Source organism: Mus caroli, unplaced genomic scaffold (assembly GCF_978045245.1).
Source record: "Mus caroli unplaced genomic scaffold, Mus_caroli_1 scaffold_14, whole genome shotgun sequence".
Lineage (NCBI taxonomy): Eukaryota > Metazoa > Chordata > Mammalia > Rodentia > Muridae > Mus > Mus caroli.
The window spans coordinates 39166453-39186207 of NW_028227269.1; the positions used below are offsets into that span (position 1 = coordinate 39166453).

General features: G+C 41.6%; 1 pseudogene; it reads left to right on the top strand.

Annotated features, from left to right (window-relative positions):
* The first annotated feature begins 1001 nt into the window (after nt 1–1001).
* On the top strand, nt 1002–2080 carry LOC110307338 (N-alpha-acetyltransferase 10-like; annotated as a pseudogene).
* The last annotated feature ends 17675 nt before the right edge of the window (nt 2081–19755 follow it).

A 19755-nucleotide genomic window follows, 5' to 3' on the forward strand; every position in this document is an offset into this window, starting at 1 on the left:
GTGGACTTAAGTACATTCAGATTCACAATAGAATCCCATTGAAGAAAATACCAAGTTTACCTGTTTTTTTCTTGATCAACCTTGGATTTATTTTCATTTACAATGGTGCAATAGCATTCTTTTTCCAATTCTGTACATAGGTGGCATCAGCTTTATTTATTTCTCATGTTGATAAACCTTTTTAAAAAATATATGTACTCTTGAAGGACATCTGGGTTTTTTCCAGCTTCTGGCTATTATAAATAAGGTTGCTATGAACATAGAGGAGCATGTGTCCTTGTTAATATGTTGGGGCATCTTCTGGGTATATGCCCAGGAGTGGTATAGCTGGGTCCTCAGGTAATACTATGTCCAATTTTCTGAGGAACCCACCAGACTGATTTCCAGAGTGTTTGTACCAGCTTGTAATCCCACCAGCAATGGAGGAGTGCTCCTTTTTCTCCACATCCACATCCTCACCAGCATCTGCTATTACCTGAGTTTCTGATCTTAGCCACTGGGGGGAGGGGGGACGGGGATATGGGGTTTCCCAGAGCGGGGGAGGGGGGGTGAGACCTGGAAAGAGGATAACATTTGAAATGTAAATAAAGAATATATCCAATAAAAAATAAAAACAAAATAAAAAGCTAGCATAATAGTTCAATGGATAGGATGTTTTGGTTATGAGTGAAGACCAGAGCTGATTGCTAAAACCCACCTAGTAGAAGAAGAGATCTGAAGAACTGCTAAATCAAGGTAATGTAAGCATACAATAATAATAATTGTTCTTCTTTTAGAAAAAGGAGGATGTAGCTCAGGGATGTATATATCTATATCTATCTATCTATCTATCTATCTCTCTCTATATATATACACACACACACACACATACACACACATATTTGTATACATATATATCCCTATGGTTCCTACCCTGCAGGCACCCACATCCATGACCTTCTGGGAGAATCTACAATGCTAAGCTAGAAGTCCTGATGAGCATGTAACGCCACAAACTCCTCTGCCTACCCTAGAACTATTAGATGAAGCACTCTGTCAATCATGGTCTCTCTTGGACCCAGCTCTCTTACACTGCTGAGGGGGAGAATGGAAATATCTGACCAAAATGGAAGAAGATCCAGATGATGTGCCACAGACATATCATCTCACTGGCTGTGAAGTTTCCAACCCCCTCATTTCCCCCCTCCCCCACCCACACCCCTGCTTTGTCCTGGTTCAGAAGCTGACAGACCAGGCTTCTCCACCCATGATAGAGAACTTCAATGACAAATAAGTCTCCCCGTATGTCATGAAGAGTAACCAGGTTTCCCTGCATCTCTTTCTTTCAGATCAGTGAAGCAGAGCCTAGACACTCTGCACAGGGGCAAGATGCATATGCAATGAGGCAGGACCCCCTGCAGATGTCTGGCTCATGAACCAGACCCAGGGCCCAGGGTCTGTCTCCTCTTGCCTCCTGCCTGGAGAGCCCTGTTTATTTCCAGACACTTCCCCCATCCCGCCTTCTCATCTCTCCATGCAGTAGCTGAGGTAGAACCTGGGCTGAAGGAAAAGGGCAGGCACATGCTACTAACAGCCATGGAGAACAAAGCTGAGAGCAAAAGGCAACATATCTTCCAGCTCAGGAGCGGCCTTTCATGAGGAGTAGGGTCTGGCCACTGAGGATGGTGGTGGGGACAGCAAGGACTTCAGCCAGGTCAGTAAGACAACAGAAGCATAGATGTCAAAGACAGCTCAGGGGTCTCTGACTGCCTGTACAGAGCCTGCCCACTGCCTCACCTGGCCCTAGCCTCACCTGATGTGCTTTATAATAAATGCCACCATGTAGCCTTGAGGGATGTATATGTGTGTGTGTGTGTGTGTGTGTTTATGTATATGTGTGTGTATATATATGTATGTATGTGTGTGTATGGGGGCTTAGTATGAAGTTTGAGTAAGTGGAAACGGTTACTACGTGACTTCATCGAACTTGTCTATCAAAACCACAGCATGAGTGACTGCACCAACACACTTTTTTGTTTTTTACAGCTCTAAAGGTGAGAAGCCCAAGATATCCAGGTTCCAGGGAGTTGGTGTCGTCTGAGGCTTTTCCTCTTGGCTTGTAGGTTCCTGCTCTTCCCTGTGGTGTGGTCATCTAACCTGTGTGCTCAGGGAGTTTTGCTCTCTGCTCTTTTTCCTATAAGGGCAGCAATCCCCTTCAAAGGGCATCACTCCGAATGCCATCACACTGGAGACTAGGTTTGGACATCTGGATTATCTGGAGTGGGAAACCACAAATATTCCATCCACATTCCACCTCTTAATGAGAAAACAGTCAAAGACTCTGTGGTCAGATTTCAGACTACCAGTTGCCTGGCATTGCAACAGGCATGTGTGGTCCTCCCCTGTGGGAAATGGCAGGGCACCGACTGCAAGAGAACCTACAAATGCCCTATCCCTTTATAATATCGAACTCAGGCTTGAGCTCTAGGATCTTCAGGGCATCGCTCCATCACGTTTTGTTGGAGACCTACACTGTTCTGCATGGAGAGCTTCTCCAAGCCCTGAGTCAGGAGCGTGCTCAGCACGCCAATGTCACCCTCCAGTCCCAGAAAAGACTCCAGGGAAATGCCTCCCACAATAGACAAGAAAAGGAAGAAATCTCTCTCTCTCTCTCTCTCTCTCTCTCTCTCTCTCTCTCTCTCTCTTTCGGTGGCTCATTCGGGCCGATCTCTTTTCTACACTCTCACAGGTGATGGTGTTATCTTTCTATGGAGACCATCAAGAGGCCTTCCTCCTCCAACTTCTTCTAATGCTTCTTTGAACTTCCTTTAACACTTTACTTCAAAATCTATGAGTCTTCTACAAGTGCCTGGCCCTAAAAGCAATAAAACATATTTATCTTGCATCTAATAAATATTATAAAATTACTCTCTTTCCAGGCACGAGTTACATGTTTCAGGGCATGGTAGGGAGCACCTTTAACCCCAGGACTCAGGAGGAAGAGGCAAGCAGATGTCTGGGAGTTCAAGGCAAGCTTGATACACAAAAGTGAGTTTCAGGTCAGCTAGGGCTATAGAATCATATTCTGTCTCACACATACACACACACACACACACACACACACACACACACACGCCACTTAGAAGATAAACCAACCATAATTAATTGTGCTCATGGATTCTCTGGGGGGAGAAATTTAAATAGGACACGCATAGTAATATATCTGACCTCCTTCATTCTTGGATCTCAACTAAGAAGTTTTGAACAGGGACTGGAGAGATGGCTTAGCAGTTAAGATCACTAAATGCCCCTGTAGGGAATCTGGGTTTAATTCCAATACCCATATGGCAACTTACAAACATTTGTAACTCTAGTTCCAAGGTGTCTGGTGCCTTCTTCTGGCCTCTTTGGGCACCATGCACACTAGTGCTACACAGGCATACATGCAGGTGAAACACCCATACACATAAAATAGAACTTAAAAATGAAAGGAAGCTTTGAACAGTGGAGCTGAGGATATAACTCAAAGACTAAGTCACCTGATGCTTCATCAATCATACCTGGTGCCTTTGTTAGGTATTTGGGAGCTGGTCTTGACCAGGAGTGTCTGTAGGCAAACTTGTGTGAGTCTTTCCATCATGGAGACTTCTTGAAGGCTGAGTTTCTACATGGTAACTCCAGCTGCCAAGAACAGAACGAGTATCCCAGCAAGCAAACTGCATGGTCTTTCATGTCCTAGCATTATAGGCTGTTTCTTTATTAAATTATTTAGTTATTCACTTAACACTCCAGTATCAGCCCCCTTTCCAGTATACACACACACACACACCTGCTCATCAAGTCACTGCAGGACTAGGAGTATCCTCTCTCACTGAAGCTAGACAACGTGGCCCAGGTAGGGGAATGGGATCCACAAGCAGATAACAGATTCAGGGGCAGCTCCTGTTCCAGTTGTTGGGGGACTTGTATGAAAACCAAGCTGCACTTCTGCTAAGTACGCAGAAGGGGCCTGGGTCCAACCTATGGTCTCTTTAGTTGGCGGTTCAGTCTCTGGGAGCCACCAAAGGTTCAGGTTAGTTGACTGTGTCGGTCTTCTTGTGGATTCCCTATCTTCAAGTCCCTCAATTTTTCTCCCAACTCTTCTACAAGACTCCCAGAGCTCCATCTAATATTTGGCTGTGAGTTTCTGCATCTTTTTCCATTGACTGTTGGGAGGAAGGAGACTTGTCTGCAAGCATAACAGTATCATCAAGAGTGTTAGGGCTGGGTCTTAGTTTAGAGCAGTCATTGGTTGGCCACTATCATTGTTTCTGCTTTGTCTTTGTCCCTGCACATCCTGAAGATAGGCAGAGCACATTTTGGGTCAAAGGCATAGGACATTTTATGTCACTTCTGCTGAGCTCTAGTGTCCAAAACTTTTGAAAACTTTGAAAAACTGCCCAAAACTCTCAATGAGAACAGTATCAGAGACTTCGAGGTCAACAATCACTTGTCATCAAGTTTGCCATGTTGAAAGATGGAAGCCTTCTGAAGTTTCTTTACTTAAACAGCACATACTTCTATCTTGAATCACAGTATTTATTTAAAGTATATTCAACTCTAATGAGTGGAGTAAGACCAGTTTGGAATTCCAAGTGAACAATAAGTATCAGCCTGTGGCTGGGGAGACAGATCAAACACCTTTAAGAAGCTGCTGAAATTACATCTTGACTCAACATTAACCTCAATAAAAATGATATATTACTTGGGGAACAATTGTATTTAACCTCATGAAGTAAGATCAATGCAATTAAAATGACGATTCTCTTGAGGCTGCCATGTGACTTGTGCTCTCTCTTTTCATGTGCTTATAGTTGGGATACTTGAGCAGAGAAAAACTCTCAAAGCACTGTCTGTAATTTAGACCAGATAAATTGATTGCCAAAATCCACTTCTTTTTTCAAACGAAGAATCAGTATGCAAATGCTAAGCCTAGAATATTCTAGGTATGTGTTACTCCTGTGGATGCAAAAGGTCACAGAACTTCCTTCTCTTAAATTATGTTTTAGAGTTTGGGGTTGGGGGAAAAAAAAACAGCTGCAGAGAATTTTAATTATAATTTTACTATGTACATATTTTTACTTTCTGAAGAAAGTGTACTTATCTGTTTAAAATTTTCTTTCAGGGAGAATTTTCAATGTCTTTCCTTTGTAGAACATTAGAAAGCATGGCCTTCTCAAAGCAGTTTATGTCTTCTGTAAACGTCTATTTGGAGCCTGCTTTATTCTCTATAAAGGTAGAAGTTCAGTGAGAAAAATTTAAAAGCTATAGGTACATTTAAAAATACTCTTATTGCATTCTAACCAATGAGCTAAACAATGAAATTCTTAAGACAAACATTCTATGTTGTTTTCTGTTGTTGCTTTTATTTTCGTTTTGTTTTGCTTTTAATTCTTAATGAGTCTTCAAATTTGGGAATTTTTAAAAAATATTTTTATTAGGTATTTTCCTCATTTACATTTCCAATGCTATCCCAAAAGTCCCCCATACCCCCCCACACACACTCCCCTACCCACCCACTCCCACTTTTTGGCCCTGGCGTTCCCCTGTACTGGGGCATATAACAAACTTGGAAATTTTATCAGTGAAACTGGAAATGGGTTGTGTGGTCAATAGGAGCTGTTTGGTAAGCGGCAAACAATTTTAAAATTAGCAAGCATAAGCACAAAAGTTGATGAAATACTATACGTTCTATGAAACTTGTTTTTTAATAGATTATAAAATCTAAGAATTTAACTCATATAGCCCATCCTTTTATTAGTTTATCTGATTTCACCTCAATTATATAGTAATTCTGGATTTTGTAAGCAAGGGAAATTATGTTTTTCAGCATCTTCACACAATTGGATTCAAAATTTAAAACGTAACTAGTGAAAAAAATGAATGATCCCCCTCCACCCGCCCAAAAAAACCCAACCAAACCCAAAGCCACGAATAAAAAGAGGAAATCCAGGGCAGGCCTGTGCTAGCTGGGAAATGACTGAGCACGTGAGTGGTTCCAGAAAGCTAGCTTCAGGCGAGGCAAAGACTTCCTGCTCCAGGGCCCAGGGGAGCCATTTCTAATTAATCACCTTCTCCTGCCAAGTCCCCGAGCATCCTCCAGTGCTGAGCCCCATGCAGCTTTTGCTTACTGTTTGGCACTGGCATGCAGATGAAAGCTGTCTGCCATCTCCAGTGAAATGGCCCTCCGGAGCCAACACTGAAGAGGAAGCCTTGGCATAACCAATGTGACTTTTCTTTTTTTTGTAAACGAGGTGTGCAGCAAATAAGATTTTCGAAGCAAAGTTGCCCTGATACTGAGCCATGATGCAAACTTCTGAGGGCATTCCAGCAGGCTTCCAGAGGCAGTGCTGAGGAGGGGTGAGCAGCCAGGCTATGGAGTCTCCACTTGCTGCTGTAACATTCAAGATCTTTACACCTATCGAATAGGGAGTGTGGAAACGGTTTCTCAAGGTTGGTATGAAGATTAATGGACTTAACACATGAAAAGCAGGTGACTGCTCACTGTCGGGTCCAGATCCCAGTCGTGTGACTTTTAGAGTCCACTTAAGAGAAGATCCTTGAGCACAGGAAGACTAGAAGGGATAAAAAGCTTTTTTTTTTTTTTTAAATGTTAGTCAAAGTCACTTCCTACGGGTAAGTGAAAATTTGTGTACTCTTGTTCGACTTTGATGAACATAGTAGCAAATCAGTCACCCAAGGGCAATGTAGGCCAAAATAACACCAAAAGGCCTGGCATGGTGACACATATGCCTGGAATCCAAGCACTTAAAAGGCGGAGGTAGGAGAGTTGCTGCAAGTTGAAGACCGCTGTGATCTACACAATGAGCACCAGGTGAGCCTGGGCTACAGTAGAAAATCTGACTCAAAAATAAATAATTGTAAAAGGATAACACAACGTGCAGTTCCAGTCAATGATGTTTCCTAGTATTCACCCTGGTACTTATTAGCTGTCTCCTTCAATTAAACAGAGCCTTTAAGCTTACACAAAAGTGGTCATCAAGAAGACATGAGATGGATGAATGAGTCAGATGGGTTCAGGAAAGGAGCAGAGACCTTCAGAAATTAGCTCTACTAGGAAAAAGTGCCTTGGGGTGGGAGGGCATTAGAAAGGAGACTACATTGTGAAAACAACATAAGACCTTAAAAGAAAAGAAATGCTTCCTTTGGGTGGTGGTTTGGCCATAAGAATGGCCCTCCTAGGGTCATATATTTGAATGTCTAGTCATCAGGGAGTGGCACTATTTGATAGGAGATGTGACTTTATTGCGGGAATTGTGTCACTGGGGGGTAACCTTTGAGGTTTCAAGTCCATGCTCGCTTGCTCTCTCTCTCTCTCTCCCTTCTTCTCTCGCCCCTCTCCTCTCTCCTCTCATTCCCCCAACTCTCTGCCTACAGATTAGGATGTATCTCTCAGTTACTGCTATAGAGCCATGTCTGCCGGCTTGGTGTCATGCCCTCCCACACCCCCCCCCTCCCCATGACAGTCATGGAGTCACCCATTGAAACTGTAAGCAAGCTCTAAAGACTTTTGTTCATAAGTTACCTTGGTTGTGGTATCTCTTCATAGCAGTAGAACAGTAAATAACACACCATGTGATTTAGTCTGAAATAGTCTAGTGGTAAGGAAAATGGAGGAGCCAGGTACTGGGTAGTATCATAAATTAGGATCTGTTAAAAAAAAAAAGCCCAGAACAGCTTTTTAAGTCTCTATCCTAAGGAGAGCACTATAAGGGATGGGGGGTAGGGTAGGAGTAGGTATATGGCTTAATTTCTTTAGGCTGTGAGATTTGGCCTTTTAGAGTGACCAGTGCCTTAAAGGGACAGATTTGTGATCTACCAGAGAGGGAGGATTTTTCGAGGCAGCCAGAGACCAAGCTCTGCACAGGTAAAGCTGCTTTCCTCACAGTATAGAGAGGAAATGTCTCATGTCTCAGTCATGTCTCCTTATTTTTAAGATGAACTTTGGATCATGACAGATATTGAATATTGAATATTGTTTTAGGTAGTGAAAGAGTTAATGACCTAAGATCCTCAGATGAAGATAGCTCAGACAGGAATATTGACTTGACTGGTAAGGCCTGTGGGGTGATCTGTTAGGATCCAGGATGCTCCTGAAGACAGCAAACCAACAGAGGTTGATATCTACTACTTTGACACTGTAGGAGAATGGACCTACAGATGGGATCTTCCATCCCTGCTTTCTTCTGCCCTCCCAAGTTCCCTGCACCATGTCCACACAGTCTCTGTTCTCCCAAAGAGACGACTATCTTTCATTGTTCTGATTAAAGGACTACTTATTTCTGGAGAGGCTAGTTTATTTTTTTTTCTTTTATTTCCACATGGGTTTAATCAATCCCAACCTAAGCATAGTAATATAAAATTTGTGTTTTGTATACATTAGTGAAATAAAATACAATGCATATGGGACATTAGTGCTGCATACATAATGGCAGAAAGTATGGGAAAAATATTGTGTGCAGTAAAGACTGAAAGCTGGAAAAGAACTAAAGTGTAAAGTAAAAATAGGAAGGAGAATGGTAAGTAATGAGGAGCAAGAACCAAGCTAGGTGTCTTCTCATTCCAGAGCCTGGTCAGGAACAAGAAGAGTAAACAGGGGTGTAAGGATTCAGAGGGCTCATCTCAGTGATTCTCAACAATTACCAGACCACTTAATTCAATTGCTCGATCCCTTTAATTAAGAAACAATTCACTCTTCACGATTTAGTCCCTTTGACATTCAATTAGTGCTTCCAATCTGTAAAGTGAGTGCTATCAATCAGATTGGAATAGCAGCAATGCTCATTTCCATGGAAACAGCACACAGGTGGGTTCTCCTGTAGATGTCCACTCTAACTCTATCACCACTAGTCAAGCCAGATTTTCTTTTCAGCTAATATTTGCTAACTACTTGCCCACCAGGCATGTTGCTCAGAGTCCAGCATGGCTTCCCTGCTTTAAGGTAAATATATGGGAAGGAGGCTATAAAACAGAGGGGGGGGACCATATATTATCCTTCACTCATTTCAATGATCCTACTGAAATATTCCTAGAACATAAGGTAGATTAGTATAGAAAAGAATAGCACATTTTCTAGTCCAAAGTTTTATGTGGAATGGAAACTTTTAGATATGACACAAAGACTCAAAAACTTCATAGTCTTTACCCACTAATACCACTGGCCAATGATGTGCCAACAGATGAAACTTAATGGAAAGATTCCTGCCACCTAGTGATATAGATGCTACTACCATCTATGTCTGTATGAGTCCTTAGTTAAGGTTTCTATTGCTGTGAAGAGACCACAGCAATTCTTATAAAGGAAAACATTTGTTTGAGCTGGCTTACAGACTTTCAAGTTTAATGGTTCAGTCCATTATCATCATGGTGGGAAACACTGAAGCATGCAAGCAGACATGATGCTGGAGACTGAGAGGTCTACATCGGGATTAGCAGGCAGCAGTAAGGCACTGACTGGGCTTGTCTTGAGCATTTGAAAACTCACCCTTAGTGGCACACTTGCTCTAGAAAGGCCACAACTACTCCAACAAGGCCACAAGTCCTAATCCTTTTAAATAATACTACTTCCTATGAGCCTATGGGGGCTATTTTTATTCAATCCACTACAGGAATTATTCACTGTGTCTGTGGGAGTCATATAGAAGTGTAGAACATGCATATAGTATAGCACATGACCCTTCATAATAAAGGACTGTGCTCAGGATTTATGTATGTAACACACAGTACTCACCTAAAGAATGTTACAGAAACTAGAATTTAGTTTCTTACAGGTAGGTGATAGAAGCTAGAATTCCTTTCTACAAAACAAGCCATAAAACTGAAAGAGGTCTGTCTTTCCCTTCTCTCTGGAACACCCCCATCTGGCCCACAGCTCCCTAGAGAGGCCAACAGTGCATACATGTATGCATGAACGTGTGTGTGTGTGTGTGTGTGTGTGTGTGTGTGTGGTGTTTTTATATGTTTGTATATGAGTGCATGTGTTTGTAGGTCATGTCTGGTACCATCTTCAATCGTGCTCTATGTAATTTTCCCTAGTTATTTGTTTGTTTGTTTGAGGTTGAAAGGCTGTGCTGTGGCTTTCACATAAAGGTCAGAGGACAATTTTTGGAAGTTAGTTCTCTTCTACCTTGTGGGCTTTGGGAATCAAACTCAAGTTGTAAGACTCACAGAAAGTGCCTTGACCTATTGAACCATCTCACCTCCTCTCCACACTAATTTTCTGAGGCAAGGTCACTCCCTCAACCTAGAGCTCACTAACTGGCTCTGCTGGATAGCCAGTGTCCTCCAGGGATCTGCTTCCTCGTCTCCCAGTACTAGGACTACAGTCACATACCTCCACACCCACTGCTCACGTGGAAGCTAAGAATTTGAACTCAGGTACCATACAGACTGAGTCACCGCCCCAGCTTTAGATCATATGCTTTTGTCGGACCACATTTCTACACAGCTGCCCAAAACTTGAGTATAGAAATGTTTTTCTCTGGACCTGAAGGCTCTCATGAGTCAAAACTTTCACTAAATAAGTGTTGTATGCTTTCTCTTGTTAACCCTCTGTTATAGCAATGTTGACTATATATGCTGACGTTTTGGTGTATGGAGAAAGATATCACCTCTTTCTGCCCCTTGGTATCTGTGGTGTATTAGTCAGGGTTCTCTAGAGTCACAGATCTTATGGGTAGTCTCTATATAGTAAAGGGATCGGTTGATGACTTACAGTCTGCAGTCCAACTCCCAACAATGGTCAGCAGCAGCTGTGAATGGAAGTCCAAGGATTTAGCAATTGCTCAGTCCCACAAGGCAAGCAGGTGAAAGAGAGAGAGAGAGAGAGAGAGAGAGAGAGAGAGAGAGAGAGAGAGAGAGAGAGAGAGAGAAAGAATCTTCCTTCTTCCAATGTCTTTATGTAGGTCTCCAGCAGAAGGTGTAGCCCAGATTAAAGGTGTGTGTCACCAGGCCTTTAATCCCAGATGACTTTGAATTCAGAGGTCTCCTGGTCTTAATCTTCTGGAATTCATAGTCATTATGCCTCAAGATCTCTATGCCAAGATCCAGGTCAAAAACTTGTATTTCCCAGCCTGCAGATTAGGATCACTGGTGAACCTCTAATTCTGGATTGTAGTTCATTCCAGATAATCAAGTTGACAACCAGGAAGAGCCACTACATGTGGTAAATTGTAGGCAAACCCTGATACTGGAGTGTAGCCTTTGCTGGGGTAGGAATCAAAGTGAGGCCCTGGGAGTTGGAATATGAAGAGTGAGCCTCTGTGAAATGTTGAGGAGTTTGGAATTGTGGAAGACAGAATGTATGAAGGAAGTTTAAGAGATGGTTTTTATTGTGGCTATTGCAGTAGAGAGAGCATTTCCCAAAGGAAATTGTCTCAAAGAGAGTCAAAATGTTTCATTAAACAAATAAATGACTAAGAAATAGTCAAGATGGCCCTGCCTGCCAACGGGCTGAAGGATGGCATGGTTCCTCTACCATGCTGTCTGCCATAATGTTCCAAGTTCGGAATTTTGAGACTTAATACCAGTGATGCTATTTAAGCCGCTCAAGTGTTATACACAGGGAGGAGTCCAAACACTGAGGATCTGTGATACCAACGAACCAACTGCTACCATTTGTTCTCATCCTAAGGTTTTGACTTGACTTCTCACATGTTCTTCCTCTTGCTTTTTGACTTTCCTTCTACTGGATTCTCTGGACCCCAGTCTAATCATCCTGACCTAGTTGGATGACTTGGGTTCTCTAGATCTTACCTTTTGCTGCAACTATACTAACTCCAAAAGGGTCAGCACAAGAATTTTACCCATGTTATTGAAAAATACTATGTCCTTGGTCTCCTCCAGCTAACACCTTAGATCTCACACCTGGTCACAGCCCTATACCACATAGGGGTAGTCTGGAATGGGCAATCTTTCCTGGGTAAAGGATGTCAGTAACCTCTGTACCAACTTAGCCATCTCTCCTCAGATAGGTTGCTCTATTACATGGATAAGGGCTTGTGACTTTGATCAAGACTCAGATCCCTGCAAGCTAGACCTGTAAGAGAAGTGGGATGTAACCTTGGGATTTTCCCACCCATACCCCAATTCCCAAATAACAACTTGGAGGTTTATTTATTCATGAATAAATGTGTAGGCCATAAATTTTGTTCCATGACTAGCTCATAATTTATATAACCCATTTACACTATTCTAAATCTGCCAGAAGGCTAGTTACCTCTCCTTAGTTTCATGCATCTGACTTCCTCAGAGTCCAGGGTGAATCTCCCCAACACCTGACTAACTCCCAGGGTTCCTATCTCTCTTCCAGATGTCCTGCCTCAGCCTCAGCTCATTGGTCATGAACTCCTTATTGACAGGTGATGCTTCCACACAGTACACAGGGATTTTCACTACAATGACAAGGTCAGTTCAGAGTTGAACTATTCAACTCCTGGGCATTGAAGTCTTGAGCCCCATAAAAACTGCCAAGGTAAACTGTAGTCAGAATTCACAAGCAATGGCTTCAATGAATTACTTAGAATAATAACTCGAATCCATTAGCCTTGAAATGAGATGAATAAATTTAACATTGTCCCAGAAGATGTACTAGGGAGAAATATGACGACAAATTACATGGTTATGAAATTATGCTTTCAGATGGATAAGCTCAGTTCTGGGTTCTGCTTCAGAAAAACATAAAAACTAATAAAATGCAAAACATAACCTATATTGCTGAAGTTTCCTGAGCAGTCATCTAACAAAGAAAATATGTGTTTCTATCAAGGCACTAAAAAGCTCTGTGGAGAGAGAAAGGCTTCAAGTAAATTCAATTATGAGTCTGTGGCTTGGATGTATGCTGGCTGAACCTCATAGAAAAGCAAGGCGTCTTATCCACTAAGGCTTTCTTAGGGAGACAGATATCAAATAATAGATTTTAATTTCTGTAACAAAGAACTTCAGTGCACTTGGCCAAGTCAGTACCATTAGTATGAATTTAAAGAAAATTAAGCTGAACCATGAAACTTAATAATGCCTTGAACTTATAGATCATTCCGCTTAAAGTAACTCCTTTCTATTTCGGCACTGTGAAAGCCGTGATTAAAGAAAATCATAAGGTTTACCAACTGCATTCCACCTTTTCTCCCAGTCTCATTCACAGCAATCTTTTGTAATTACATACTGATTTCCATATAAGGCCCTTCAAGAGTTTTTGCAAACATTAATTAAGCTTTTCAATACCCCAGCAAGGGAAAAGGCTGGCTTTAGAGCTAGGAGACATCTGTTTGGTGTGACGGTGGCTGCAATGACATTTGTTCCTGTCACTCAGAGTCAGCACACAGAGCTTTAACCTGTGGGAAGAGAGGAGATGTGCTGATTCTGCCAGAATTACAAGTGACAGCACAATGCCTCCGCTTGCTTTAAGGAAGATGGGGTGACTTTCCCTGTGAATTAATTGCTCTCTTTCAAAGGATGCAAAGATATTTTTAAGTTTAACTCTGAATAACTGATGCGAGTTTTTTTATTATAATGACATTTTTGAAATCCATTTGAATCCAATGTTCTGTCTAGCCTCTACATAAATATTGTTTTAGAGACAGCTTTAGGTTCTGTGTAGCTAAGGCAGTTGAAAATGAGAAATTGGCATACAGGGCAAAATTAGAGAGCAGCTCACTTCTGCATACACATGGATCATATCCTTCCTTTTAAATGTAGAAACAACAATGTCAGCTTTAAGACCACAGGGAAACAGCAGAATGAATAAGACAGGGTACCAGACACTCTTTTCTAGTCCTGAAGATATGAGCCAGGGAGATCAAGATGATTAACAAACACTTGTTCTGTTAAGCCTGCTAAAAATTTGTAAGGAAAATTGTAAGTGATCTTCTTTCAAGCCTTAGCCTATAAATGATTGCATTATAGTCCAGCAGCATGGATTGCTTACACAGTGTTCTGACAGGAAGGCTGGTGTTCCCAAGCCACCAGAACAGTTTTGGCAGTTGGTGCTGGCAAATTAGTATTATATCCAGATCTCTATCCCTGTCCATAAAACTTGAGTGGGACACTATCTACTATTTCTTGGTTCTTGACTCTGACTATACCCCATAATGATGTGAGGAACATTGACACAGCTGAGCATAGAACTTTCGTGAAAATTCTTCAAAAGGTTCACAGGAGGGGATCACTTGAACTCAAGGGTTCAAAGCTCTCCTAGGAAACAGAGAGACACTGACACCTGGAAACAAGTAAGCAAACAAATATCTTTGAGGATGAGGTGCTTGTAGGAATTTTCAGAGTGATTTTCACCCATAGCCTTAGCGGGCAACTATGGTCAAATAGCATCTATGAGGCCACCAATCCAATGACAAGGCCTCAGCCCAAACCCAGAAAGTGCTTCCACTGTCCCCATTCCTGTCTGTGACTCTCATCTTTACCATGGTAAGTAGCTGTTTGCTGGCTTGAAACATTAACCAGAGATGGGGGAGGGGGGACCAGCTAAGCCTGTTCTCATACTCAAGACCAATAGGTTTTCTGCAGGAATATTGTCCCTGGCACTGGTATCCAGCTCACTCTAGATGCCACATTGTATGATGACACTGCAGGCCAGGTCCTGAGAGGCCAGGTCGAGTTAAAAAAAAATATTCCAGAGGGGAATCAATGCATCTGACTTCAAGGATCAGAGGCCCAATACTGTGCAGATATATAGGCCAGTGGATCAAGAAATCCACCCTGTAAAAAGAGCTTTCAGAAATATTATAAAACAGGCCATCTGGGAGTTCCCCAAAGATGAAGCCTAGGTTAGTGGTTAGCAGAGGAAGATATTTCATTTTTCCTTCCTATCCCCTAGCCAAACCTTATAAAGAGACAAGTTTTCAACATAGATTTCTGAGAGGAGCACATTAATTGTGTGGGAAGGGGAAAGGTTGTGATTCAACCACGCTTGATATCCTGATATCTTTAGGTAATGCCACAGAAATCACATTAAGGACATATTGAGTCACAATGAAAAAAAAGAGTTCTTTTTCCTGTTCCTTTTGAATCCTTCTGATTATACCAAGATAGATATTTCAGTTAGTTGTAGGTCTTGGGCATCTTTCCGGAACTTGACAATATCTCTTTTTAATAAAGAATGAGGAGAGGCACGGTAAGCAGCTGGCGAGAAAGCTTAGTTTTCATCTGTATCTATTTATGCGGATTCTCTTATTCATTGCAAATGTTCTTCAATTTGTATTAGTGATTTAAGGCTTCCTTACAAACTACCTTTGCTTGTGAAAATATGACATGATATAAGAAGATAATACAGCAGGAAGTACACATATATAACAAATATTTTAAGGATGAGTAAAAATATTTTACTATTTTATCTCAAAATGTGGCCATCTTTTTAAAAAGTTAGCATGTTTTGTTAGAAAGAGCTCGTTGCCAGCTTACTATGTCTTAGGGCATATATTAGAGAAACTATGCCTAATTTTTAGAATTGTTAAGTAATGAACAATATGTCTTAAGAGACAAAAACTAGCCTTCAACCCCTAGGCCTCCTAAGTAGCAATCATGAGAGACATGCTTTAACATTGTGGAATGCATGAGTGATTCATTTCAGTGCTGGGACCAAACCCAGAAGCTCATGCTTGGTAGCTAAGGTCTGCCAAAAAGCCACACCCCAACCTCAAATACTGTGTATTTCCAATATAAATGAACTTTGATTTACTATCCACATGTATCCCTAATTCTGTTTTCAGATGGAAGCCCTTTAGAAATGTCCAGTTCAACCATCTGGGTTATCTAGAAAAACTTCCACTTGCTTTTATTATTCACACAGGAACTAGGAGTTTTTAAAAACCAACTTCAAAATAGGCTTTGTAAAGATAAATAGCCAGTCGGGCGGCTAGCTAAGCTGGATGGCCTTTATCTGCTTTGTTCCTGTGTGGCCAATTTATAGGGTGAGTCATTTTGTGGGGGAAGGGAAAGGAGAAGGAACCGGGCTTGTTAAGGAGACATGAGGAGGGATAGTCTTGTCTCCGTGAGGTTTCTACTGTTGCGATAAACACCCTGGCCAGAAGAAACTTGCAAGGGAAAGGGTTTATTTCAGTTTATTTGTTCTAGTCCATCTTCCAGAGAAGTCGGGCAAGGAGCTCAATGAAGGAATCTGGAGGCAGGAGCTGATGCAGAGGCCAGGCAGGAGTGCTGTCTACTGGCTTGCTCGGTCTGCATGGCTTGTTTAGCCTACTTTCTTATCATACCTAAAACTGTCATCCTAGGGTGAGCCTCACTCGCTATAGCCTGGGACCCCCCACATCAATCACTAATTAAGAAAATTCACTATAGACTTGTTTGTAGGCCAATTGAAGTTCTCTCTTCCCAAATGAAAATGGCTTGAGCTTGTGTCAAGATAACTAAATAACTAACTAAATAAACAAACAAACTAGCCAACACAATGCTCACCATGCAATACATACATGCATGAAAACTTTAAAAATTAAAAAGTAATACTTTAGATAATCGTACCCTGCATAGGTAGTAAATCCACTCCCAGAAGCCATAAGGTTATTAAATGAAAATCCCAGTGCCTGAGATCAGCTATGTTCCTGTGAATTGGTGTTCAGTGAGCCCCCCAAGGCCCCTGAGACAAAATAGGAAATTGTCTCTATGGTTGCCCACCAGAACTGCATGGGTAAGACCCTCTTGCTGAAGATACCATACAGTTTGGTTGCAAGAAATATAGAGAAATTGCTGGGCGGTGGTGATGCATGCCTTTAATTGCAGCACTTGGGAGGCAGAGGCAGGTGGATTTCTGAGTTTGAGGCCAGCCTGGTCTACAGAGTGAGTTCCAGGACAGCCAGAGCTACACAGAGAACTACAGAGCTACACAGAGCTACCCTGTCTCAAAAAAAAAAAAAAAAAAAAAAAAAAGCCTGATATAGCTGTCTCCTGAGAGGCTCTGCCAGAGCCTTACAAATACAGAGGCAGATGCTTACAGCCAACCATTGGACTGAACACAGAGTTAATGGAGGAATTAGAGAAAGGACTGGGGGAGCTGAAGGGGTTTGCAACCCCATAGAAATAACAACAATATCAACCAACCAGATCCCCACCCCTCCCCAGAACTCCCAAGGACTAAACCACCAACCATGGAGTACACATGGCTCCAGCTTCATATGTACCAGATGATGGCCTTGTCATGCAGCAATGGGAGGAGAGGTCCTTGGTCCTACAAAGGCTTGATAGATGCCCCAGTGCAGGGAAACTGAGGGTGGGGAGGAACACCCTCATAGAAGCAGGGGGAAAGAGAATGGGATAGGGGGTTTTGGGAGCAGGGGGTGGGGGTAGGGGAACCAGGAAAGGGGACAACATTTGAAATGTAATAAAGAAAATATCCAAAAAAGAGAAAGAGAAAGAAAGAGAGAGAGAGAGAGAGAGAGAGAGAGAGAGAAAGAAAGAAAGAAAGAAAGAAAGAAAGAAAGAAAGAGAGAGAGAGAAAGAGAGAGAAAGAAAGGAAGGAAGGAAGGAAGAGAGAAAGAAAGAAAGAAAGAGAGAGAGAGAGAGAGAGAAAGAAAGGGAGAAAGAAAGGAAGAAAGAAAGGAAGGAAGGAAGGAAGGAAGGAAGGAAGGAAGGAAGGAAGGAAGGAAGGAAGGAAGGAAGAAAGAAAGAACAAAAAAGACAAAACCATCTCAAAATAGTTTTCCCAGGGCTGGAGATGGCTCAGTGAGTAAATGCTTAGCAAGAAGGCCTGGCAATCCGAGTTCAATCCCCAAATCCTGAGGTAGAAGAAAGATATTAATTCCTGAAAAATATCCTGGAACCTTCCCACATACATTGTAGCATACACATGCCTGCACCCACATACATATCATACCCACCAACCCTCAATATGAATATATACATTAAAAGTCGGTTTCTGAAGGCAAGCACTTGTACGGTTAGATAAGCCAGATGAATGTAATTTACTTCCGTCCTATGTTGTCAGTTTATAGTTTGAGGCATTCTGTCACGACATTGTGGAGGACATTGATCGGGACATTCTTGTCTATGCTCTTGTGGCTTGGGGTAGCAAGTTTTGGCCCGGTTGATTTGCACTGAAGCGAGGTTGTGGCTTCATGGTTGTTTATGTACATGGGTACCATCTCCTCTCCTACGTCGCTGAAATAGAGCCCAAGTAAACATTAATGGGCAGCTCATAGAGTATGCTTCTGTGCAAAGCAATGTCTAACAACAATATTTTAAGACATCAAAATAAATAATGAATACAACTACTGTCAGGAAATTGGGCAAGGCGGGGGAGAGAAAACTGCTGTGTATTCCATACCACAACCCCCTCATTGCTTTGGTGTGATCATACTTAATTCCATCATTGTGAGTGTGCACGTGTGTGTGATGGTGCAAGATGAGTGTATACACCTTATCGTTTCCATTCTTTCTTCATCTTGCTGAACAACTTTTTTTTTTTCCTGAGAGTGTTTCATTGTGTTTCCTTATCACTATATGCTTTGGTGTGTTTCCTATTAACAAGGACATTCTTTTCTACAAACACAGCAAGAAGTTCGTCATTGATACAAATCTGTTATCTAATCTATAGTCTACACCAGTTTCCTTAATTATCTTAACAATGCCCTTTATATCTTCTCTTTTCCAATTAGGAATATAATCAATGATCGCACACCAAAGCTAATGGTGATGTCACTTCAATGTGACCACATCCTTTGGGTTTCTTAACTTTGATACTTTGAAGATTCCATCTAGTTGAGTTGAAAATACCAAGCATCTTGAATTTGCCTGATTTCCCCCATGACTACTGGATCTTTACATGGTTGCAAATACTATAAGCATCATAAATATTTCCTTATGATAGTTGGAAGTCTTAGCTCTGTTTAATTATTTCACAATATAACATAAATATATTAATGTTGCAGTGAATACTTTAGACATATATTGTCTTTCATGTTTTTGATTATTCCCTTAAAATGTGAATACCAGAAGTAAATCAGTAAGTGTGAGCATCTTTGAAACTATGGAATATAAATTTCCTAACTGCTTTCCAAAGGGCCTATGCAGTTGACCAGTGACAGCTGACAGCCAGGTTCATACTGAACCCCACAAGTATCAGAACTGATGGTTACATCTCTCTCCATTCATTTAATGAGCACTTAAAAAATTCCACTTGGAGAGAATTTTAATTTGTCTGTACAGTATTTTCAGGTAAGAGTAAAAATTTTCCTCTGTGGAATTTTCCAGCTGTTTTGACTTCACACTGTTTCGGTTTCTGTCTGTTGATATAGACTACATTCTGATGTGCTGTTCTCAGAGTAAGTCTGGCCTGGGTAAGACACTTGGGTCTGTTGTCTGACAGGCGCTTTCTCTCCAGGTTGATCCCCATCCAGTTTTTCCTCGTGCCTTATTCTCCACCTACGCTATTTGTGGTCCACTGACAATGTGTTCTTTCTTGCCTCCGGGGCTTTGGTACTTCAATGGAGCAAAAATAATTTTCTCTTTATTCTTCATGTGTATACCTAGGAAAGATCCCTATAACTAAGACAGATTTATACAAGTATATAGACAAGTGTTGTTCCCCATATACAGAAGGAAATTCTCAGGCTACATAACTCTGAAAGAAGTCACTTTAGATCCAGGTTTATACTGAATGTCAACAGAGGACAGCACAGCTTTAGAGAAGTGATGAGAGAAAGAAAAGAATTTCACATCTTTAAGGGTAGCAACTTGTGGAAAGGCAGCTGAGAGGGA